Source organism: Sus scrofa, chromosome 5 (genome assembly GCF_000003025.6).
Source record: "Sus scrofa isolate TJ Tabasco breed Duroc chromosome 5, Sscrofa11.1, whole genome shotgun sequence".
Lineage (NCBI taxonomy): Eukaryota > Metazoa > Chordata > Mammalia > Artiodactyla > Suidae > Sus > Sus scrofa.
The window spans coordinates 8,141,728-8,168,343 of NC_010447.5; the positions used below are offsets into that span (position 1 = coordinate 8,141,728).

A 26,616-nucleotide genomic window follows, 5' to 3' on the forward strand; every position below is an offset into this window, starting at 1 on the left:
AAAATGCCAAAAACTAGTCTTAAAAATGTTTAAGGTGAAGAAAACACAATAGTGTTCTTTCCTCTTCTTTTTAAAAACAAATAACCATTAGTTGCAAGAAGGATATGTACAAGTCCCTCGTTTATGAGAAAGGCAGTATTTGAATAAAAGGGGACATATCCAGTATTCACACCTGAGCTGAGGCAGCAGAACAAGACTCCTGTTTCGTATGCAAGTTCAGAACATTGTAAAGATGATGACGTTTCTAAAAACCTGCTGCTTCACACATCCAAGGCCTCCAAGGGTGACCATGAAGCTAAGAGCGCAACACCTGGATGACAGTTCCCTAGAGCTGACTCAAGGCCATTCACAATTCCACACTTCCCTCATCCATTGTGCAGACCGGACACAAAACCCTTCTTCCTTTTTGTTGCCTGATCACTCCTTACTCTGTTGGCAAGTCCTGGCTCAATACCTATCTGCTTCAAGGAAGCCTTTCTGGACAAGCCCCATTCCTAGGAAACATGCCCTCCTCCGTACACCCCACCACCTCTGCCGTGCCCCTTATCTGGCCCTCGAGGGGTCACAAGGCAGATGCTCTAGGCAGCACCAGAGCACATGCAAGGACTTGGCTACAGCTTGGCTGCTCTGACCAGGGGTCTGGGAAGAAGAGACTGCTTTGAGGGCCTGCGTCTCATCTCCTTTCTAGCTGGATGCCCAGGAATGGATCCATTCCTTTAACAAACATGTACTGGGTACCTAACAAGAACTAGACATTTTTCTAATCGCTGGAGATAGAGCAGAAACAAAACCAAACCCCGCCTTGGGGTGGGGGCGCTTACATCCTGGTGGGGGAGATGGGCAACAACCCAACAAGGTACACAACAAAGTACATGCATCAAATACACACGTTAGGTGGCAGCAAGTGCCCGGAAGAAGGCAGGGAAGGATGAGCTGATGGAGAATGACTGGCAAGGAAGAAGGTACCACCTTACAAGTGACAGTTAGAAAAGGCCTCTTGGATAATGAGGTGGTCTAAGAATCAAGACCCACTGGGGTGAAGGACATGCAGCTACCTGGAAGAGAACACTGCAGAGGGGGAACAGCAGGTGAAAAGGAATGACCCTGGTGTGTTTGGCAAGGAGGCTGGAGCAGAGGGAGTAAGGGGGTTGGCGGTAGACGAGGTCAGGGAGGTGGCAGGACTCTCCTTAGGTGACTGCATTTTTCAGACTACCTGGCACACATCTTCTGAAAACTGAATAAGGAATCACACACAAAGAAGCCAACCCTTCCGATACCTCTTTGTCCTCATCTTCATTGAAAAGGCCCATTTCGGCTGGCACGCCTCCCTCAGAACACCTGTCACACTGCAAGACAGTAAGCCAAAGAGGTCTGCATTTGCTCCCAATGAAGCCTCTGGAAGCAGGGGAGCTGACCTTATCATATGTACCGAGCACAAGTGCAAGGACACATTAGACCCTTCCTTAAATGTTACCAAAATGCACGATTACAGAGCAAGTGACACTTTCCTATCCTTTCTGGGGGACGTGTGCTCGAAAGCCTCAAAGCAACTAATTAACTCGCTTAACAAGCACACACGGAGTTACCATTTTGTGCCAGGCACTGAGGGAGGCACTGGGGATGTGACAGTGAGTGAAAGGACAGTCCGTGCCCTCAGGGGGCTGACGAATGACACCTAGAGGGAGACAAACACACAAGGCCGGGAGATCCTAACAAATGCCAGGAAGAAAAGAAAGCTGGGAAAGGGGCTAGAAGTGACCAGAAGGGAAGGGACAGGCGGACAGTGGGCATCTTTACACAGGAGGGTCACGCGAGGCCTTCCTGAGGCAGTGAGAGACCAAGGGGAAGGGAATCAGCTGGGAGAAGATGGCCTGCCCAGGCGAGAGAACAGTCAGCACAAGGTCTTGAGATGGAAAAGTGCCTGGTGTGAACCTGGGGCTTATCTTGTGGGGGAGTGGGCTTCCTCCTCTCCTCCCCCCACCCCCACAGCCAAACCACATGCGTCCCCTTCAGAGGTTGTGGAGTCCTCACTTGCACCACAAGAACTAGGCATCGTCTTTGGTAAAAGCTTCCATTCTAGGTCCTTCCTGCCTTCATTATCTCAGCGCCTACCCAAGGCCCAGCGCTGTGCTGGAGACCAAGAATTCAGCAGCCAACAAGATGCAGTGCTGCTTACCCTCCTGGAGCTCTTAGTTTAAAAAAATTTTTTTTACCCATCATAACCACTTTTATTGGGATACTATTCGCATACCGGAAAGAAACCCTTGTATTTGTTTTTGGCCATGCTCAGGCCATGCAGAAGTTCCCAGGCCAGGGATCAAACCTGTGCCACAGCAGTGACCTGAGCCACAGCGGTGGCAACGTCAGATCCTTAACTGTTAGGCCACCACAGAACTCCGCCTTAGTTTTAAATTTTTAAACAGCTGTATCTCACCTCACAACCCAGACAACATCTTCAAGGAAGGAACCACTATTCCTGCTCTGCTCCCTCCTTTCCCAGCACTCTGGGGTACTAAACACCGCTCACAGCGCCTTTGGTGTTTTGAAAGTACCAGAACCTTGGAATACATGAATTCATCGCTTGTGATAATCTAGGCAAGAGACCAACTTCTTCCTACAAACTAGATTCATGACTGTTGTTGCTGAATTAAGTGCCCATCATGCCTTCAACATCAGGTAGAGGCAGGGCAGACAATTTCATACTTGAAAGCCGTAATCACCAGGATGCTGACTGGGGTGAAAAGGTACTAAGAGACTCGGCTAGACAGACAGAGTTCCTCTTGACAGGAAAACATGCCCGGATATAAAAAGCATATTCTCGAGTTCCCATTGTGACCCAGTGGGTTAAGAATCTGACTAGTATCAGAATTCCAGTCGTGCCTCAGTGGGTAACGAACCTGACTAGTACCCATGAGGACGTGGGTTCGATCCCTAACCTTGCTCAGTGGATAAAGGATCCAGCGTTGCCATGAGCTATGGTGTAGAGGTCCCAGATGCTGCTCAGATCTGGCCTTGCTGTTACTGTGGCGTAGGCCGGAGGCTACAGCTCTGATTAGACCTCTAGTCCAGGAATTTCCATATACCTCGGGTGCGGCCCTAAAAAGACAAAAAAAAAAAAAAAAAAAAAAAAAAGAATCTGACTAGTATCCATGAGGATGTGGGTTCGATCTCCAGCCTCACTCAGTGGGTTAAGGATTTGGTGTTGCCATGGCTACAGCATAGGCCAGCAGATGTAACTCTGAATGAAACCCCTAGCCTGAGAACTTCCATAAGCCACAGGTGCAGCCAAAAAAAAACAAAAAACAAAAAACAAAAACAAACAAAAAAACCAACCAAACAAAAAAAAACAGAAAGGAAGGAAGGAAGGAAGGGAAAAAACACCTTCCTGGAGTTCCCGTCGTGGCTCAGTGGTTGACGAATCTGACTAGGAACCATGAGGCTGCGGGTTCGATCCCTGGCCTTGCTCAGTGGGTTAAGGATCCGGTGTTGCCGTGAGCTGTGGTATAGGTTGCAGATGCAGCTCGGATCCCCAGCTTCTGTGGCTCTGGCGTAGGCCGGCGTCTACAGCTCCGATTGGACCCCTAGCCTGGGAATCTCCATATACCGTGGGAAGTGGCCCTAGAAAAGGCAAAAAAAAGGCAAAAAAAAAAAAAAAAAAGCACCTTCCTTTTCTTTAACTGGCCATGACACCACCAACACCTGATGAAGGTTGTCAGTGTGGTGGCACCTTTGGACCCTTAACCAACTCCACACAACTGAGGCAAACAAACAACAGGTCCACCCAACACATCAAACACGCCAAAGGCAAACCAACACTGTAAAAGAACAAGCTGTTCATACATCAACGACTTGGATGAAGCTCTAGGGAATTACGGTGAGAGTGACAAAAGCCAATTCCAAAGGTCGTCCTGTATGATTCTATTTATGTAACATTTCTGAAACGACAAGCATTTGACAGGGGTGGTCAGGGGGCTGAGGTGGGGCGGGGCAGGGGTGACTATAAAAAAGGTTGACACTGGTGATCCTTGTGGTGACAGTGTCTTGACAGTAGCGGTGGATACATGAGCCTACATGTGATGAAAGTACAGAACCAAACACACATACAAATAAGCCCAAGGAAAACGGGAAATCTAAGAAAATCGGTTGTGATGCTGCACTACGGTTCTGTAAGAAGAAACTGTCGGGAGACACTGAGTAAAAAGTACCTGGCATCTCCACGTGTCATTTTCTTACCACCGCATGTGAATCTACAATTTACTCAAGAAAAATTTTAATTAGGAGTTCCCGTCGTGGCGCAGTGGTTAACGAATCCGACTAGGAACCATGAGGTCGCGGGTTCGGTCCCTGCCCTTGCTCAGTGGGTTAATGATCCGGCGTTGCCGTGAGCTGTGGTGTAGGTTGCGGACGCGGCTTGGATCCCGCATTGCTGTGGCTCTGGCGTAGGCCGGTGGCTACAGCTCCGATTCAACCCCTAGCCTGGGAACCTCCATATGCCGCGGGAGCGGCCCAAGAAATAGCAACAATAACAACAACAACAACAAAAGACAAAAGACAAAAAAAGACCCCAAAAAAAAATATCATTCTTTTACTGAGAATTTTAAGTGCTACAACAGTAATAAAAGCTATTATTTGACTTTCTGGTGCAAAAGTGCATCAGCTCAGTCAACACTAATTCCAAGCCCCTTCTGGCCTATTTCCCAGACTCCCTTACAACTAGAGATTGAAATGTGACTTACGTTCTGCCAGTAAGTTGCGCCTGTAGGTGACTTTACTAGGGAACTGACAGGGTGCAGGGGACCCCTCTTTCTCAGAGAGTGGAAACCCGTAACTGTGGTTTCCTGAATGTACAGGAAGAGGAAAGCATCTCCCATGGGGCCGAAGTTCCAGGGTGTGACTCCGAGGATCTGTGGGACGGCATCAGCACTAAATAAACCCTGGCACCAGTGAGAGTGAATTCTATTGTCTGCACACTAAGAACTCTGTCCAACACAGATTTATATAAGCTTCCCAAAGCACACCTAATACATGTTACTTGCACAGACATTTATTTCCTTAAAAGACAAATGGTAACCTTGGCAATTTATAAAACGGTAAGAAAATAACTATACACAAAACCACGGACAATCATAACCAATTAAGGATTAATGATACCACACACATAGTTGGAGTGAGGAAATGAACAAAAGGAGCTCAAGGAAGAGTTAAACAAAGTGCTCAGTGTACCCATGGAGAGTGTTTTTAATTGGAAATGCACACAGAAAGAGAGCGTGCTGGAATAAACCCATCCCAGCAGAGGAAATTACATAGCAGGGTACTCCGAAGATCTGTGTTGGATTTGTTCTTAACACTTTTTTCATTTGCTGGATCTGACTGAGGGAATTTAATGGGATGCTAATGTAATTTGCACATGATATTAAATTAGTAGACAAGGCTAAACAGCACTGAGGCATAAAAATCATTCTAGCACTGAGTGCATCATAGGAAGAAAACAGTAACATTAAGTCTAGAAAATTTAAGGTAAATATTTTTTTCATTAATTTAGAGGCATGCAGAAAGTTCTCCTGCTTTCCCTTGCATTCCGTAACATGTGATAGGAAATTCTTTTGTATGTCGGCAATAAGATTTACACTGCTCCTTCTATATATGGGTTACCTTTGTTTTTTTCCTCTGGCTGTGCCTGGGGCAGATAGAAACTCCCAGGCCAGGGAATGAACCCCCGCAACAGCAGCGACCTGAGCCACTGCAGTGACAATGCCAGATCCTTAACCCGCAGCACCACAGGGTGCTGGGTTACCTTTCTAGGTGAGGTTGTGTAAAACAATGCTGCTCAAACTTTAATGGGAAATTTGTTAATATGCAGGTTCCTACTCAGTAGGTGTAGGTTGGGACCTACAATTCTCCACTTCTTTTTTCTTTTGGTCTTTTCTAGGGCCACACCCATGGCATATGGAGGTTCCCAGGCTAGTAGTCTAATCAGAGCTGTAGCCATGGGCCTATGCCACAGCCACAGCAACTTGGGATCCTTAACCCACTGAGCAAGGCCAGGGATTGAACCCATGGTTCCCAGTCGGATTCGTTAACCACTGCGCCACGTCGGGAACTCCTACATTCTCTACTTCTAACAAGCTGCTGGTTCCTGGACCTTACTCTGAATAACACTTGGTTGTTCTTTCTAGGAAGATATGGAATTGTAGTTATTTCTCCAAGGATAAATGTTAACCTCATGAACATCAAGCTTATGCCCTGTTATTCCCATCTATGTTTCAGTGCCAAATTACAGTGTAATCTGCATAAAGACATATTAAAAGTCGATTAAACAACACGTATAATACCAAATATGCATGAAATTCAATTGAAATGATAATATCAGGAATAGGTAGAGTGAATCTATACATGCAAAAAAAACCAGGATGACAGCAACTGTAAGGCGTCCTAGTTGAAAGGGTCCATCAGCTGCAGGGAACGTGCAGATCTCAGATGTGCCAAGCACGAGAAGAATCTGGATTTCAGACGCGATTAAATATGGCAGTGATACTTTTGCATATATAGCCTCTGACTCCAAGCATCTCACAAATTCCCTTCTCTTTCTACATCTGAGGCACATGCAAGGAATAAGTATATCTGGAATTATGCAAATCAAATAAAGGAAGATAATATATTTAAAAGAACTTGTTTTTACTGTCAAAAACTCCATGCGGCAAAAGAGGTATCCAATAACATGGGAGGTTTTTCCTGCAAAACCCTTCAGGTGCTTGAGTAAGGTTTAATTTGAAATGACTCTTCTCTGGCCACGCAGCCCAGCGATCTCCAACAAAAGGGAAAAAGAGAAAAAAGAAACTCATGCAGGACCTTCTGTTCAATCTTGGTGCAGCTGTGTGGGAACTTCTTCATATCACTTTGGAAATTATCTCCTTATAGCTCCACCCACTGGTCCTAAGCCTTCCTTTTTAGCCAGCGGAGTAAGTCTTCTAAATCCATATTTGTAGTCAGCCATCATGCACCCCTGAGGCATTCTCAGTTTCCTCAAACATCCCACGTGCGACCCGCTTCTCCATCCCCTCACCACTAGGGTCGTTGTCCCCTCAACATGCTCCAGTTCGTCTACAATCACCCAATCACTGAGTAAGGCAGCATCCAATAAACAGAGCAGGCCTGCCACTTCCTTGACCCACCTAACACACCAGTCAATACTGTTAAAGAGCCTGTTTGCCTTCTCAGCAATCACAGCTTTCTAAGGATTAGCTCCTAACACCCCTATTCTTTACAGTATTGCTAAGTGCTTCTCTGTGATTGAGTGCAGGACCTTACATGTACAGAGGTACGTGTGCCAGACTGTCAGCCTAGCATCACAGCCTCTACAGCTTTCCCTGGGTTGCAGGGAAAGGCCTGCACCATTTCCCAGAATCCCAGTCTCTGTTTGTTCTAGGTTGGATATAGCCAATGAGAGGCTCCTATTTGGTCTAGAAGACAGAAGTCAGTATTCTCTGAAGTCAGTTATAAGGAGATACATAGACAGGGGCAGACAGGACTTTTCCACTTTTACAGCAGCTTCCAGAAGCGCTAAAGCCATACTAGAGCTGCAGGCAGCTGCTGAGATCACCTGGCATTTGAATTTCATCAACAGTAACAGTGGTCTCCCTGCATTCCCCCCCCCCAAGATTTTCATTTGATTGTGTGAGCCTTTAATTGCCTATAGAAAAACCTTTCCTTCTTGGAAAATACAATGGATTTTACAAAAAAACAAAAACAAAAACAAAACAAAAAACAAAAAAAACAAAAAAAAAAAGCTACCAAAGTTAATAAATGACTTTAGCAAGGTTGCAAGATACAAGATCAATATATAATATCAATTCTATTTCTATATACTAGCAACAGTTGAAGTTGATTTTATCAAAATTTATGAAATACTCAGGGATAAATCTGATTTTTAAAATGTCCAATCCCGCAGAAAGAAAGCTATAAAACACTGATGAGAGAAAAAAAAATTTAAACGTAAAGAAGTGGAGAGATACACTGTGTTCATGGACTAGAAGACTCAGCAGTCCATTCCCCCAAAATTAATTTATAGATTTGACATGATCCCTATCAAAATCCCAGCGTAACTGTTTTAGTAGAAATTGACAAGCTCCTTTTTAAAATTCATTAGGGCCCAGACAAGTTTTAAAAAGAACAAATTTGGAGAACTTACACAACATGACACCCAGACTTGTTATAAAGATACAGTAATCAAGTCAGTGCAGTATTGGCATGGACACACGCAAAAAGTTCAGTGGGACAGAACAGATACCAGAAAGAGACTGACACAAAAATGGAAAACTGATTTTTTGTGTGTGTGTGTGTCTTTTTGCCATTTCTTGGGCCACTCCCGCGGCATATGGAGGTTCCCAGGCTAGGGGTCTATTCGGAGCCGTAGCTGCCAGCCTGCGCCAGGGCCACAGCAACGCCGGATGGTTAACACACTGAGCAAGGGCAGGGATCGAACCCTCATGGTTCCTAGTCAGATTCGTTAACCACTGAGCCACGACGGGAACTCCTGGACAACTGATTTTGAAAAAAGAGAAAAAGAAATTTAGTGGAGAAAGGATAGTCTGTTTTCAATAAATGGTGTTACAGCAACTGTTAGATAAAAAAAAAGAAAAAAAAACCCTCAATCTAAACCTTACACTACATGAAAAAATTAAAAAGGACCATAGACCTAAATATAAAACTAAAACAAAACACACGAAAAAGAAACTCTTTATGACTCTGGGTTAGGCAAACTAATTCTTAGCTACAACACCAAAAGCACAAACCACACACACAAAAAAATGATAAATTTGATTCCTCTAAACTAAGAACTGCTGGAGTTCCTGTCATGGCTCAGTGCTTAATGAATCCAACTAGGAACCATGAGGTTGCAGGTTCCATCCCTGGCCTCGCTCAGTGGGTTAAGGATCTGGCGTTGCCAGTGAGCTGTACTGTAGATCAAGGGCATGGCTCAGATCTGGCATTGCTGAGGCTGTGGTGTAGGCTGGCAGCTACAGCTCCGATTAGACCCCTCGCCTGGGATCCTCCGTATGCCTGGGGAACAGCCCTAAAAAAAAAGACAGAAGACAAGAAGGAAGGAAGGAAGGAAAAAGAGAGAGAGAAAAAAAGAGAAAGAAAGAAAGAATGAACAAATGAACTGCTGCTCTCCAAAAGATGCTGTTAGGAGAACAAAAAGAGCAGCAGACTGGGAGAAAATATTTGCACATCACTTTGGATAAAGAATGTGTGTCCAGATATATAAACAACTCTCCAAACTCAATAATATGAAAACAACTCAAATTTTTAAATAGGCAAAAGATCTGAACAGACACCAAAGAAGACACAGCTGTGGCAAATAAGCACATAAAAAGACGCTCAATATCATCAGTCATTAAAAAACAAATTAAAGCCGCAATGAAATGCTACCACATGCATACTTAATGGAATGTCCAAAATTAAAAAGACTGACCATACCACATTTTGGCAACCAGAACTCTCTCATGGTTGGAATGTAAAGTGGTAAACAATTTGGTTGGCGGTTTCTTAAAAAGTTATACGCCTACCACACGACCCAGACTTTCCTTACCTAGGTAACCCTAGAGAAAAGAAAGCATGCATCCAATACAAAGACCTCTAAATGAAAATTTATAGCAGCTTTATTTGTAAGAGCTGAAAACTGTCAAATGCTCCACCATGCACCAACAAATTGTGGTTCTGCATACAAAGAAATGCTTCTCAGGAAAAAAGAGGAAAGAACTATTTTTTTTTTTCTTAAATGGCTACACCTGTGACATATGGCAGTTCCTACGCCAGGGACAGACTCCAAGATGCCGCTGCAACTACAACCTATGGCTCAATTGCGGCCATGCCAGATCCTTTAACCTACTGCATCAGGCCAGGAACTGAACCCACAACCTCTGCAGCAACTGAAGCCTCTGCAGTCAGATTCTTAGCCCACTGCACCACAGCAGGAACTCCCAAGAATGAACTTTTGATACACATAACATGGACAAAACTCAAAATAATTATGTTGAATGAATGAAGTCATAACGAGAACCTACAGAAAAATCTACTCAATAGTTTGTAATAACCTCCGTGGGAAAAAAGAATGGATATATTTATATGCAGAACTGATTCACTTTGCTGTACACCTGAAACCAGAACACTGTAAGTCAACTATACCCCAAGGAAGAAAGAAAGAAAGAAAGAAAGAAAGAAAGAAAGAAAGAAAGAAAGAAAGAAAGAAGTCAGATAAGAAGTATTATATGTTCCATTTGTACAAAATTCTAGAAAATGCAAACTAATCTATAGTGGCAGAACGCAGATCAGTGCTTACCTGGGGGTTGGGATGGGGCAGGGAGGGGTGGGGAAGGAAACGCTCCTTATTATCTGTGTACCTGGTCCAAAATATAGTGTGTTCTCAACACTTCAAATATAAGCAGTTTATTATATACCCATCATGCCTCAATAAGAGGCTGAAATAAAAATAAAGAAGAAAAGAAAGGGAAAAAAATCTTTCCTACGTGGAACACCTGTACAAGTGAGGGCTCTTTATCGGTGCACACACAGGTTGCACACATAGTTCCCTAAGATGGCAAAACTTTAAACCAGAGCTTTGGCAGGCATGGGGGCCGTTCCTTTGAGTGTAGTTTCACTTTTAAATGCAATGAAGCTTCCTTGTAAAAGAAAGCTTAATAAGTCAAATCTCCAAACTCTCGGACTTTCACATTTCATTGCTTTAACTCTCTGATTTGCTAGAAACTACCAGCACGTTCCTGGGATTTTCTCCTGATGTTTCCGTTCAATTGGTAACTCATGGTGTTTATATTATAACTCTGGATCAATTTTTCAACCCTTCTTTTGGATCTGCTTGCCTCCAACCAAGCTTCCTCAAACTCAAAGGACCCCTTAGGTTTTAATGAGCTAAGATTTGGTGAATAAATCTTTGTTAACACCATCTCACATTTTACTCACATGCTACAATTAACATGCCAGGCTCCTAAAGACAGCGTGAAATGAGGAGTCGTTTTACAAATACCCAAACAGGCAAAGGAGCAGCATCATGAGGGCTAAACCACATCTAATATTTATACCCTGGAACCACTAAAAACCATGTTTACACCTTAAGGGGCCAAACACACAAAAGCCAGAGCAGCACTCTGCCCTTCTTTAGCATGTAATAGCAGAGGGAGCAAAAAGCAAGGAGGGGAGTTCCCATTGTGGCTCAGTGGTAAACAAATCTGACTAGAAACCATGAGGTTGCAGGTTTGATCCCTGGTCTTGCTCAGTGGATTAAGGATCTGGCGTCACTGTGGCTGTGGTGTGGGCTGGCGGCTACAGCTCCAATTGGACCCCTAGCCTGGGAACCTCCATATGCCACGGGAGCGGCCCAAGAAATGGCAAAAAGACAAAAAAAAAAAAAAAAAGAAAAAAAAGCAAGGAGGTCTAGGCGTCCAGGCCAGCGTTCTGGAAAGCACTACAGAAGAGTGATAAAATACAACTCCCCAGCAGAAGAGAAAATAAGCTTATCAATCAGCACCCACAGTTATGAGGCACATGTTATTTAGAAGAATAATTGACAACGTATTAACAGCAGCTAGGGGGGCGGCTTTCACAAACATTTAAGAGGCTTTAGTTTTTATATTGCCTTTTCCCCCCCCTTTGACTGCTTCCACGCAGGGTCCGACACAATTACTGTACTAAAAGAATAATAACTGACCTCTGAAATCAATAAGCTGTTACCCAATCAACCAAAGTTACAGTAAGTCGGAGGCAATTTTAAAGCCATTAAAATATGACATATGACTGTACAGAAGTGTGCGGCCTCCAAATGCATCAAGGAGGACCTGGTGGCTAGGACCTCAAGATGCCCGAAGCCCTTTAAACATGTCGATCCACAGTAGGGCCTTGTCTCTGAAGACGCTGACTCAGAAGCCTGGGTCAAAGGTTCGGACCCCTGTGTTTGCATCCCCAGAGGAGAGGGCTGGAGGCTTGGAGAGATCCTGGGAGGTCTGTTGCCACCTCCGCAGAAGGGAGTTGGGTAGCACGTGCCCTCAACTGGGCGCCGTTATCCTTGGGCTCTGGACCCACTTCTCAGGGCTACACTTGCACACATAAGAAACAGGGCTAGGGAGTTCCTGTTGTGGTTTAGCAGAAACTAATCCAACTAATATCCACGAGGATGCATGCAGGTTCAATTCCTGGCCTCGCTGTTAACAATCCAGTGTTGCCGCCAACTGTGGTGTAGGCCGCAGACATGGTTCAGATCTGGCGTTGCTGTGGCTGTGGTGTAGGCCGGCGGCTACAGCTCCAACCCGACCCCTCGCCTGGGAACCTCCATATGCCACAGATGCGGCCCTAAAAAGCAAAAACAGAAATACTACTAAGTAATGTGCAAGAAAATCTTTAAAAGCTTTACTCAAATCTCGGGGGGAGAAAAGGGCAAACAGTCACCCATTTGGCTTTCCTCTGACGGAGGTGGAAGGGTCATTTCACAGGCCAACCAGGGAAAGTGATTTTTGTACATGTTTCTAGATTTGCGCCTTAAGGGAAAGCCAAGTATTTTATCCAGAAATTAAATGGAAGAGATCTGGCCTTTCCTCAGAGATCACGCAGTATCCACTGCGAACAGTGAGTGAGACAGGCAGTGGGTACGTCTCCTGATTACACAGCATCACTACCATTTCATGAAGTCTGGGCCCGTTATTCTAATTCTGGAAATCCTCCGAGAAAGGGTGCTATCTGTGACACTTATCTTGGTATTGAAAAATGAGCAGGGAAGGAAATCAACTCTGAATTCAGGACTCCACAGGTGACAGTCGCACCCTACTTCTCAACGCTCTTAATTTGTTCTCTATTTTCAGAATAGTAAAAGCGGCAAGTCGTGTTCCTGTGTGCCAGGTGTCATTTAAATTCAGTAAAAGCTGAATGATAACAACTGAATTACCTTGAGGGAAATGTACATTTCTGAAAGATAAGCATAGTTTAATGTTAATAGGTAACCAACTACAGATTAAAAAGATAACTTGAGGAGTTCCCGTCGTGGCGCAGTGGTTAACGAATCCGACTAGGAACCATGAGGTCACGGGTTCGGTCCCTGCCCTTGCTCAGTGGGTTAACGATCCGGCGTTGCCGTGAGCTGTGGTGTAGGTTGCAGACGCGGCTCGGATCCCGCGTTGCTGTGGCTCTGGCGTAGGCCGGTGGCTACAGCTCCGATTCAACCCCTAGCCTGGGAACCTCCATATGTCGCGGGAGCGGCCCAAGAAATAGCAACAACAACAAAAGACAAAAAAATAAATAAATAAATAAAATAAAAAGATAACTTGTGAACTTACATGATCCAATTCTTCAACTAAAATTACACAGCAATGGGAAAATGATGCAAAATTTCAAATATTTTATATACAGCCTCTTGGTTACAATTAAGCCAACATGTACCCGCGTTTGTTTGGTGCTTTAAGATCAGATACAAGATGCTTAAAACTCCATTTAAGCTGATATGCAAGCTTCCATTTATACAGTTTTGTACCTTATTTCTACTCGGGTAACCTGAGGAAAATTTTTAGAGAATGATCTGCCATTGTAATCTTTAACGGCATTACTCAAATCTAAGGAATTTCAAATCTATGCTTTTAATAATCTCAGTAATAGCTAAATATAAATGTTTTTCGGAGAGAACACTTAAGTTTTTCTTAAAGGAGAGATGGAGATCATTTTCCCCCCTTGCAGTTAAGAAGTATGCTCTCTATATATCATTTGAGCCTAGAGAGTCTCCACAAATGCACGCAGTATTCCTCTATTTTTTTTGTGTTCCAGGACCCTCTGTTTCCAACATCTTCAAAATTCGTTTGAATCCCATCTCCCACAATCCTATATTCAGCCAAAGGACAGCAAACAGAGCCCTCTACCAAGGTCAGCAGGTGAAGCGAAAACACATAGGATTTGAAGTCCGACTGTTTTAAAATCAAATTATATGTATCTCGAGTCCCAGATACTAATGGCAGGAATTTGGGCAAATTACCTGGCTTCTAAGTCAGTTTCTGTATCTATAAAATGGGGGTGCTGTTTATCCTGAAGAGTGGCTCCGGTGATTAGAAATGATGACTAGAAAGTGCCTTACAATACCCGGCCCAGGAGCTGCTGCTGCTGCTGCTGCTGGCAGCAGTGTCCTCCCCCTTCGCCTTCCTATCAAGCATCTATTATGCACACAGCACCAGAGAAGGGGCTACGGCCAAAACACAAAGAGGTCTGAGACACACACCATTTCTGAGACACACTCCAGAACCACTGTGACTCTCTATAAAACTAGATCCATATCTCACATCTTACATAAAAATAAACTCCATGTTAAATATCAAGGAAAGAAGAAAGGAAGGAATAATAAAGCACTGAAGAAACTGGCTAATTTTTCTTTTCATAATTAAGAGTAAACAAAGACTTTCTGTGATACAAACTCAGATCTCATAAACAAGTAATTGCTGTATCTGTACAGATACATAGAAACTTTAAAACATTATAGGGGAATTCCCTTGTGGCACAGTGAGTTAAGGATCCCGTGTTGTCACTGCGGTGGCTCAGGTCGTTGCTGTGGCATGGGCTTGATCCCTGGCCTGGGAACTTTCACATGCCATGGGCACAGCCAAAAATAGACAAATAATAAATAGGTTGACTGACTGATTGGTTGACTTTTTAAAAATCCCACAAAAAAACAATTATTATGATAAAACCTGCCAAGAGAAGATTTGTATCTGCTGGGAAAAATGTATTAGGCAATTTATACCACAAAAGGCTAGGTTCCATAATACATAAAGAGTTCCTACGAATCAATAAGGAAAAGATCAACTATTTAACAGAAAAGTAGGTGAAGGAAATGAACACACAATTCACAGTTCACATCTAAAACATGAAAAAATGATCTATTGCATTCCTCATAAGGGAAGAGCATATTAAAACTGTACTGGGATACCACTTTCACTTATTGAACTGTCAAAGACAAAATTTGGTAAACACAGCTGTCAAAGGGGGCCAGGGAAAAGGGCATTTATATATGTTGCTGGTGAGAATATAAAATAGTACAATCTCTGTAGAGAACAACTTGACAGCTATTGACCAAAGTTAAAGTGTACACAGTCTTTTAACTTAGCTGGCTCACTTTTAGGAATGTACCACAGGAAAATAATGCCACGTGTGGGAGATTATTTTGTAACGGATATTCATTGCAACATGTTTGTAATGGCAAAAGACTGGAAATAGTCCATCAATTAGGAAGCTGGCTATATAAATTATAGCTTATCCACACAAGGGAATACTATGCAATCATACAAAGAAGCTCTTTGTGTACTAATGAAAACAGACCTTCAAGATACATTGTTAAATTTCAAAAGCAAGATACAAACAAGTATGCTTTAATTACCACGTGTGTAAGAAAAAGGGGGCTTACATATATATAGTTCTTTATATGTGAATAGAAACTCCTGGGAAGGAAATATTTTTAAAAACTAGTAATATCACTGCATCAGAAAAGGAAAAACTGGGTGGTTGTAAGACAACTGTGGAGTTCCCATCATGGCGCAGCAGAATCAAATCCAACTAGGAACCATGAGGTTGCAGGTTTGATCCCTGGCCTCGCTCAGTGGGTTAAGGGTCCAGCATTGCTATGAGCTGTGGTGTAGGTGGCAGCATGGCTCAGATCCTGCATTGCTGTGGTGTAGGCTGGCAGCTGTAGCTCCAATTTGACCCAAGCTTGGGAACCTCCATATGCCACAGGTGCAGCCCTAAAAAGCGGGAAAAAAAAAAAAAAAGACAACTGTATATTTTTTTTGACCAGATAAATTTAACTTAAAAAAATATTTGCAAATGATATATCTGATGAGGGGTTAATATCCAAAATATACAAAGAACTCATACAACTCAACATCGAAAAAAATAATCAACCTGATTTTAAACATGGACAGTGCAGAGTTCCCACTGTGGCACAATGGGATTGGTGGCATCTCTGCAGTACCAGGGTGCAGGTTCAATTCCCAACCCTGCATAGTTAGGTTAAAGGATCCAGTGTTGCCGCAACCATGGCATAGGTCACAACTGCAGCTCGGATCTGATCCCTGGCCCAGGAACTCCATTATGTCATGGGAGGCCGAAAAAGGAAAAACAAAACAAAACGAAATGGGCAGCAGACCTGAACAGATATTCTCCCAAAGAAGATATACAGATGGCCAACAGATACATGAAATATATCACCTCACACCTGTCAGAATGGCTATTACCAAAAAGACATCAGATGAGGGTCAGTGAGGATGTGAGACAAGGGAGCGCTGTGACGGTGAGCGCTGCTGGGAATGGAAACTGGCGCAGCCATTATGGAAATCAGTGCAAGGTTCCTCGAAAAACTAAAAACAGAATTACCATACAATTCAGCAATTCAACACCTGGGTATTTGTCTGAAGAAAACAAAAACACTAATTTGAAAAGATATATGCAGCCCTATGTTCACTGCAGCATTATTCACAAAAGCCATGATAGAAGCCACCTAAGTGTCCACTGATAGATGAATGGATAAAAAAGATGTGGTAAATATAATGTAATATTATATAAATATAATATAATATAATGTAATAGATACACTCGGCCATAAAAAAGGATGAAATCTTGCCATTTATAACAACATGGATGGACCTGGAGAATATTTTGCTAAGGGAAATAAGTCAGCGAAGGACCAACACCGTATGATTTCACTTACATGAGGAATCTAAAAAGCAGAATCTAAAAGTTAAGGTGTCCTGGCCTGTCCCTTTTAAACCTTGTCTAATTCCTGACACCCCACCACTGTGTCTAGCGGCACTGCACGGTCCCCCAAACATGAAGAAGCAGGCTGTCCAAATCAGCCACCAGAGAATAAAAGCCTTGGCAATAAGCTGCAAATGGACAATTAAGAGGCTTCAGAGACTCCCTACTTTTACTTCCTGAAGGGCTGTGAGGGGCTGTGAGACAGTCTGAAGTGAGAGAAGTGCAGGGGAGACTCCAAAGAGCATGCATTTGTTGTCTCTAAAGTGTCCCCATTATTAGGTATGAGTCATCACCCTGCCTCCTGGCTACACCCAAAAATGGAAAAAGAAAGGGATGGGCCAGGACACCTTAACTTCAGGACACTGGCCATTAAAATTCTTCAATTAAATCACCCCTTATATGGACTCCGTGCTCGCCAAGCAACCAGCTACCTCTAATACATGGGATACCTGGAGTAAGGACAGGCTGGGGCAGATTGTCCAGTGAGAGCCCTGGAGCCAGGGCTGCAGGAAGGCAGGGGAAGGAGTCAATAAATGGGGTAAGAAGGTGGCCAACAATCTTCACCTGAGAGAAAATGCGCAACCAAACCAGTGCGTATTTACATTATTTCCTGAGCTTTCAACTGGGGCAGGAACGTGGCTCCTGAAACATCAGCCGGACCCCTGAGATCTGTCTTAGGGATACGGAGAAAGCTACACCTCAAGAGACAGCTGCCCTGACAAAAAGAATCTACATGCTATGCCGGGTCACCGGGAGTGGTGGAAGAAGAGGCTCTTCGGTGTGCTGGCGGGGCACGAGATCGGAGGCCAGTGTCAACAGAACTGGCCGAGGCGGAGCGCTGAGGTGGGAAGGGCGGAGGACGGGGTCCCTCACGGCGATGCCACCATCATCGGGAAACCTGAAGCTCCCCGAGACAGCCAAGCCTTCTCGCTAGAAGCATTACTAGGTGGGGCTTTGGGGTTAAAATGCAGTTGTTTGCTTTCCCTGCACGCCTGGTTTAGCTTTACCTTTTTTACTCATTTTATCTGACATGCCCTGGGCCCTTACCAAATTAGACCAACGAGCCTAGTCTTGAAAAGCTAACAACTGCTCTCCAAACACACCAATTTCCTTTTCCCTAAAACAAAGGCTTTAAAAGGGAAAGGAAAGGGAAAAAAAAGAGAGTACATACAAATCGTGCCAATTTTTTCTGGCCAACCTGGAGTTTCCAGTTAAGCTTTCTACTCTCGTGTATACATCTTTCATTAAAAAAAAAAAAAAAAAAAAAAAAAGATGAAATAAGAAGGGAAACGAAACACTGTGTACCAAAACTAGACTGTAGAGGTGCTAACCAAAAGGTAGAAAAAAATTTCAAGATGAAATGATTTAAGAAAACACTTGAACAACAGTGAGCATACATGCTAACAAAGCTATTTTCTGCCTCCGGCTGGGAAGATTCGAGTAGTCCCTCTCTCTCTGTTCTAAGCCACTCTAATGCTGACAATGACAAAGGTACCCCAGGAGGTGGGGGTTGGAGTGAAGGGGGTCCACACCCCGCCCCCCCCCGCCATAGAGAGGAAAGGGCACCTGAGTACACACATCCTAGCTCCTGGTCACACTCAGGACTCCCTCTTCAGCTCCAGGAACACTATGGCCTGTCCATGGTTATCAGGAATTGGGGGATCCTTCAGCAAAGACTCCCCACGACACTTTCCATAACGCACCAGTACCTGTATCACAGACCTGGAATTCAGGAGGCCAGAGCATTCGGGCCAGGACGCACGAAAATACTCCCAGCTCCATCCCTCACCTACTATAAAGGCAGCTCTCGACAAGATCAGCTATAATCATAATTTGTTGCTAATAAAGTTCCTAAGTTTACTAACAATTTGTTTATAATGAAGGGCTTCCCTGTATAATAAAATGTCTCCCCCCATGCAATCATTTAGTTCCCCCTATGGTACTCAGGATAGGAAGGAAATAAAGACAGAAATGGTGCTTACATTCCAGTAAGAGAAAACAGGCCATAAGCCAGGAGACTAAGAAATAGTATGATTTCAGACTATGAAGAAAATAAGCCAGGTAGGGTAATGGGACATAAGGTAGAGGTGGGAGGTGGGTTCTTCTGGATAAAGTGAGGAAAGGCTTCTGAGGAGGTGTGATTTGAGCACCAAATGCTGAATGTTACGTAGGGTAAGACAGTTCTAGAGAGAGGGAAGAATCAGTCTAAAAGGCACAAGGAAGGAACCAACTTGTTAAGTGTAAGACAAGTTAAGATCTGTGCTGACACCTAAGCACTAGGCCAGTTAGAAGAGCAGGTGCTGGCGTGGGGTTGGGGGAGGGGTCAGAGGCAAAGACCTACAGCGCAAAAGGGAACAGCACCTGCTATGGTGTCCACGCCTCTTCCTCTCTTCCTGCTGCAATCGAAGAACCTCCAGCCCACATTCCCAAACCTAGCCCTTTGCTAAGGGTTATTTTCACCTCCAGAAATGACACTTGCTCCTTCCAACAGGTGTCCCTTGGGATCCACAGAGGACTGGTTCCTGGGGGCAGGGACATCAAATCTGCAGATGTTCAAGGCCCTTATGCAAGACAGCGGAGTATAATCGGCGGAGTACAATCAGCCCTCCGTATCCGCAGGTTCCGCATCCGCGAACTCAACCAACCCGGGATAGGGAACCCGCGGACATGGAGGGCCAACCGTATATTGCTTCCTTCTAGCTGAAGTCTCCTCACTCAAGTCTCACCTCCTCCTCATCTTCCCATTAGAGCCAATGGAAGGATCCCTATAGGTTCTGAGCAGACACTGACTGTCTGTCTACTAAGTGCCCAGTGCTACCCTGGCCCTGGAGATACAGAGGTGAAGCAGACACAGGCCCTGCCTTCAGGAGGCTGGGCCTGGTCTCCCAGGGAGAGGATGGTAACAAACAATTTCTACACAATGGGGTAATTGTAACAATAAAGGTTCACTGACTTTTAATCAGTTGCTCTGACAGCAACTTAACTCTTCTGTGGGTGGATATGATGTCATTTGCCCAGATATGCAGGAAACTCTAGAGCCCCATGAACCTGCTTCCCAGAAGGCCTGGAAGTCTGGTCTAAGCCTGCTGCATCCTCCAAACTGCCCTGGTTTGAACACTGAACTCACCTACCCATCAGGATCAAGCCTCCACTTGTGAGCCCGGCTCTCAAGGCCTGAGTTTCCATCTCCATTTCCTCTACCAGGCCTCCCGAACCTTCACTTCTTGTTACCAGAAACCCGTTGTCACCTTCTTGACCACTAATGCTTAGTCCAAAAAGGCACTTAAATGCCTGTGAAGACAAAGAAATAAAGGGGGTGTCCATCCGACCGTCCCTGGGGCTGGCTTGCGTCTGGCTCCTGCAGAGGACTTCTGAACGGCCCTTTCCCCACGCTGCTCAGCTCTCCTGGTCTTCACCATCACCGAGCATCTGCAGGCGGCCACGTACCAGGATCTCACTATCACATCTAGTATTATTAAATTAGGTCACTGTCTCTAGGAATATCATGAGCGCCCTGAAAATAGCAGCTGTACTGCTATAAACTCTTATAAAGAAATGAGCCTGAGAATTTAACAATCATACCAGGATTTACTGTGACACATGTTTTGTCCTCTTCAAAGTAATTATCTTTCAGGGTTACGTGCTTATTCCAGGAATATTTTCTGGGTTCGAACAGTGTGGGGACTCCTCTTTCAGTCTGCACCAGTGCTGGGGCACCTTTTTTCAATATCTCTTCCACCCGTTTTCCGAAAGCAATGCTGATCGGGATGTGTAAATTCTAGAGGACTGGCATAGAAAGAAATTATGTAGTCACACTATGCACTCTTTCCTGACACTGCCTAACACACAGTAGGTCTGCAGCCCTCACTGTCATGAACACATGAGGCAGGGTGTCCAGAGCCCTGGCTCTGCCTCTAATACTTATCGGCTCTGGGACAGAAGAAGGTATATAACAGAATGTGTGTATATGTGTGTGTGTATGTATATGTGTGTATGGCTGAGTCATGTTGCTGTACAGTGGAAATTGGTACAACATTGTAAACTGACTATATTTTAAAAAAGAGAAAAAGTAATTTCCCATCAGAAAAAAAAAGGCCAAGTATAAAAAATAAGCCCCCAAAAAGAAGATACAAATAATAAATCAACACTTGAAAAAGACATGAATATAAAAGAAACTGTAAAGTACAACTTTAAACTTAAATTAGAAAAAAGAGAGTAAATAATAACATCTGTTGCTGGTGACACTGGGAATAATGTAATACATGTGCACGCATGTGTGCACGTGTGTATAAAGCACATTTATCGCATTCATTTATAAATTAACATAAGTCTCTTATAGATGACTATATTATGGCAAATAATTTTTTTTTTCCTTTTTAGGGCCGCACCCGCTGCATATGGAGGTTCCTGGGGAAGGGGTCCAATTGGAGCTACAGCTACCAGTCTATGCCACAGCCACAGCAATGCCAGATCTGAGCCACGTCTATGACCTACACTGAGCTCACAGCAATGCCAGATCCTTAACCCACTGAGCAAGGCCAGGGATGGAACCTGCATCCTCATGGATACTAGTCAGGTTTGTCACCCCTGAGCCACAGTGGGAACTCCAAGAAAGAAAACTTTGTTAACTTCCAAAAAGTTGATGCCAATAATGCAGGGATGGGGGACAAGAAGCAATGAAGGAAATTATTCCAAGGTCAGAAGGAATTTTCACAGCAAAGTAATGGGCTCCAAAAAGGATACATGGAAGGTACGCTCAGCTCAGGGAAAGGCATTCTGTCCATGTGACCAAGAACTTGAGAAGACGGAGGAAAGGAAGCAAAATCATATACAAGGCGTGGTACTAGATTAAAAGTTTTAGAAAAGTGGCAGGTGGACATAACATTGTGAGTTCACATTGTAGCAAAATCTCCATATTGAGACTAATGGCAACTTAAAGTAGGATAACTTCTATTTCTAGCTTTTAAGGAGAAGGTGCTCAAAGAATTACACACAGGATTTCATTGTCTTTGAATGTCTCAGAAAGCAGCAGTCTAATAACATCATGACTTCCAGTTTAATAAGTGATTTTTTTTTTCTTGTGGTTTGGCTCCTTGTCAGTATTTTTATTGAAGTATTTTAACTCCCAGCAAGAGAGACTTTCTTTCTCAAAAATTTTTAGCTTAAAATAAAAATTAATTCACCATCAAGATATCACCAAATGGTCCCTTCTTACATTGAGTAAATATTTATTTTACAATATTCCTGTTCATTCAACAAATACTTGAGCACATAAATGCGTCAGGACTGGGGACACAACGGTGAGAGAAGCAGCAAGAGAAAACCAAACACTTAGTCCTGCCCTCCTGAGGCGAATGGCACGTTCCTGGTGGGAACCACGTATCCACCTCCTCTGAGGCTGCGATGAGCACTGGAAGACACAGGTCCTGGGAGTGCAGCACCTGGTGGGGACACAGACCTGGTGGGCGGGAGGATGTTCCCGGGGAGATTACAACTAAACCGAGACTAAATGAAAGAGCTAACTAGGCAGGGGGAAGAGGGAGAGTGTGTGTGTGTGTGTGTGTGGGGGGGGATCCAAGCAGAAGGGCAGCCCCGCAGCCCAGGCTGTGCAGCAGGCACTGGTGAGGACCAGAGGGGCTGGGTCACAAGGGAGGGGAAGCCAAGTGTGAGATGAGACTCGGGTGGGGGATGGGGCCCTGTCGGCCCCGTGAACAATCTTTTTTCCTCCAGGGGAAGCCACTGACGGTGTCAGTAGGGAGATGTCTGATTTCTCGATCAGAAAAGGGCACTGGCTGCAGAGGAGAGGGGCCCACGCCCGTCCTGCTGGCCACGCGTCCCCGGCATCAGTCCAGGGCCACACAAGAGACAGACAGCACGCACTATTTCAACAGAGAGGTTTTAATGAAAAGAATAGCTGATGAGGTATAAGCATAAAGCTATTAACTGGGCACTGAGAAGTCAGAGAGCGAGGGAGTGAGGGCTACGTATCACCGAGGTAGCAGCGGCCCTGGGTAGGCAGCTTCGCTGGGTGTGATACCTTGGGGGCTGCAGTGAAGCCGGTCCTGCAAGTATTGGGAAAACTGGAAAGTGGGTTCAGGTGCTGCCACAGGAAGGCACTGCTGCTGCCCCCAGGGGCAAAGAAATATTGCTCAAGTGACCCCATGGGAAGAGGAAGCAGACAGGAAGAAGCAAGTTCCTCCTCCCTTCAGCCTCTGTTCAAACCCCTGTTGGCACCGCCTGACGAAGAGCTGGGGGGCAAGCAGAAAGGGGGTTGGTAAAATCCCAGCTTTACCATCACAGACGACAGAAGGGTGGGCTGGGAGCTGAGAAACAAAAGCTCAATAACCAAAAAGTCACACACATACACATAAATGTGTCAAAGAAAACTTTTACCAGCCTCTGCTCTTTTCCAACACGGCCAAATGACTCAGGAATCAAAGGTACCTACCAAATCTAGGGCACCAGCGATTGTGAAGACACACCAACATTTAGGTACTGCTAAGGAAAACTGCTGCCAAGTAAACAGACTCGATGCCAAGTCTCCATGAATTGTAAGATGCACCCTTAGTCAAAGATGTTAAAAGGTGAAGAAAAAAACGTCTATCTCAGAACTGACAAAACAGCTTTATTCTTTAGCCACTTGCCAAATGTAATCAAAACAAGTCATTTCTGTAGAAAATTATTACTGAAAAAACATCCAAATGAAAGAAAATACTGAAAACCAGGAGCTCCAAGGGGATCTGCTTTGCTCCATTTTTTGTGTTTTTTTTTTTTTTTTTTTTTTTTTTGTCTTTTGTCTGTTGTTGTTGTTGTTGTTGTTATTTCTTGGGCTGCTCCCGCGGCATGTGGAGGTTCCCAGGCTAGGGGTCAAATCGGAGCTGTAGCCACCGGCCTACGCCAGAGCCACAGCAACGAGGGATCCGAGCCGCGTCTGCAACCTACACCACAGCGCACGGCAACGCCGGATCGTTAACCCACTGAGCAAGGGCAGGGACCGAACCCGCAACCTCATGGTTCCTAGTCGGATTCGTTAACCACTGCGCCACGACGGGAACTCCTGTTTTTAACATTTTATTTTGAGAGACTGTAGATTCTCATGCAGGTGGAAGAAGTAACAGAAAGATCCTACGGCCTCTTCACTTCGTCTCCTCCGACGGCAAGTCTTACATAATCACAGTGCAACATAACAACCAGGACGGTGACACTGATACGACCCGCCAACCTCGCTGTGATTCCAACAGCTTTATAATGTACTCGTTGTGTGTGTATTTAGTTCTATGCAACTTGTTACACGTGAATTCAAACAACCACGACTGCACCATAGTCAAGATACAGCAAATTTCATCACGAGAATCCCTTGGGCTACACTTTCAGTCACAGCCATCCCTCTCTCCTACCAATACCTATTGACATTATTTTTAAAGGAAAGGACCTTATATATTATTCTGCCATTTGTCACACTAATTCTATATTTAAAGAGAGATTTAACAACAAGCTGTCTCGGCTGGCATTGGACTAGCTATTCCTACACAGCAGTACCATGCAAAAATAGATGAAGACCTCTCCAAATAAGGACATCTTATTTTTCAAATAAGAGATGGCATCTTTCCTAACCTCATCATCCACTCTAGGCTCTCTTCATCATCTCCCCCTGAACTGCGGCAACACTGACTGTTAGCTGCTATTATTATCACTGTGGTCGTCATTAGCCTGATTATGTCTCCATGGTCCAGTTTCGCCGCCCGCTCATACATCTTGCACGGGGCGGCCAGAGTGATCTTTATAAAAATGAAATCCAAACGTGTCATTTGCCTGCTTACAACCCCTCCAGGGCTTTCAGGACTGAGCCTCACCTCCGCAGCCTGCCATTCAGAGCTCTTCGAGGCCTGGCACCTACTTGCTAACGAACCTCTCTAGGTCCAGGCCAGGAAGCCACCTGTCCTCTCTCTCCCCTGGGTCACTGCTTATACCTTTCAGACTGTGCTCTCCCCTCAGCAAAAACCTCCCTGCTGGCTTCTCACTGCAGCTTTTACAACCCTTCCCCAAGCAAGCCATCTCTCGTTTCCTTATCATGATAAAATACACACGACATAAAATTCACCATTTTAACCATTTTGAAGTAAATGGCTCAGTGACATCAAGTACTTTATTCAATTTAAATACAAGTTTACTTCTCTAGATGCAGCAGGCACTAAGTACATAACAGTTTTCCATAAAAGAGAGGAAGAAGATCAGAAGTTGCACATTATGAGATGACTTAAAGTCTCACTTAATAGGAAGGCTTAAGCTACTATTACTAACCGTTAAGACCCGAGCTGTCCATAAATATGGTGGCTACGAGGCACATGCAGCAATTTAAATTAACTACAATTGAACAATTAGTTCCTCAGTCACATTTCAAAGGCTCAATAGCATGTGGCCACTGGCCACCTGACTAGACAGCACAGTTATAGAATATTTCTATCATCACAGAAAGTTCTACTGGACACAACTGCTTCAGATTATTTGAAAATGAAATGAGAACTACCCAGCTGGTGAAAAGCAGGAACATAGGCAGGAGCAAAGCCGCAGCTCTATGGGAAGCTGACGCATGCTGGAAGAATGCAGAAACCCGGCACAGAGACCACAACCTTGGCCTGTGTCCAGACCCAAAGGCCATAAAAATTCTAAGCTAATCTGTACCCAAAGGTATGCTTTTAAAAAACAGTAAATGCTGGCAATGAGAATACGAAAGAAAGTGCAGAAGCTGAGAATGGAATGGTTAGGAGGGTAGAGGCACCGAGAGGTTAACGAGGCCTCCCCAGCAAGGGCTACGTCCACAGGCCTGAAGACAGACGCCAGCAAGGGCAACAAGGTGGGCAGGGCGTCCCATGCAGGGCCCAAGGTCCGAGACCTGGTAGGTGATGGTACCATGATTCAAACACAGGCCTGTCTGTTTCCCTGTGATGCTGACCACTCGGCACTGAAGAAACTGCAAAGCAGGCAGCTTTGAAGCAGGGGGTGGCCGGAGCCTAGGTACAACCAGGGAAAGGACAGGAGCGAATTCTAAGGTAAGCAGGGCCAATACAAAGAGCTTTGTCTTTCGGGCTAAATTGGGACTTCATCTTGGTGAAGAACCACTGAAGAAATCTACTAGAACAGCAAACCCAATTTTAGATAACCAAATTTTTGTTTTAGCAAGCCGACCCCTGAAGAGAGAGAAGGCCGTCTGGCTGGAGAAGGGGTGGACAAAAGGACAGCTGAGTCAGGAGGCAGCACACACCACGAGCACGAGTTAGGCTTCGGGGTCAGACCCCACCTAGCGCCACACACATCAGAACCTTAGCACAGGGTTCCCCTCCCAGAGCCTCAGTTTCCCTTGGGGATTATCTGCCCCCTCATTTCTGCTGCAGGTGACGGACTGGCCTCTTCGGCGGACTGCTGCCAGGGTTCTGGTGAGGGCCCCGTGGTCCTCTCTGGGATGCAGCGCTATGAGGAGAAGGCGGGCTAGGAGCTGCCAGGGCCCCTGGCTGCCTTGCAAAGCACAGGCCAGCACAGCCTAGGTAGAGAGAGAGGAGGGTGGAGTAACACGGGCCATTAAGTTCCTCTTTTGGTTGAAAGGTCTGAGCTAGATTTAGGTTGCTCGCAACTTAAGAGACCCACAGTAAGTTTGCGGTAAGAATTATATGCAAATACATGTAAAGCATGTCAGGTACTCAGGACAGGTGGTGTTCTTAGTACTACTAAAATAGTTCAGGCAAGAGAGAAGAACTAAGGCAAGTTCCACAAGAACAAAAAAAACAAAGACGAGGAGTTCCCTGGTGGCCCAGTGGGTTAAGGATCCAA

The 26,616-nt window shown here is 44.7% G+C and overlaps 1 protein-coding gene and 1 non-coding gene across 5 annotated transcripts in view; both read right to left on the reverse strand.

Annotated features, from left to right (window-relative positions):
• The window catches only part of TNRC6B (trinucleotide repeat containing 6B), a 259,378-nt gene that overhangs the window by 89,294 nt on the left and 143,468 nt on the right, over positions 1–26,616 (reverse strand). The window lies entirely within an intron of this gene.
• MIR7134 (microRNA 7134) lies at positions 19,399–19,460 on the reverse strand. The gene has a single exon (NR_128450.1). It is a non-coding gene; the product is annotated as a microRNA 7134 (primary transcript).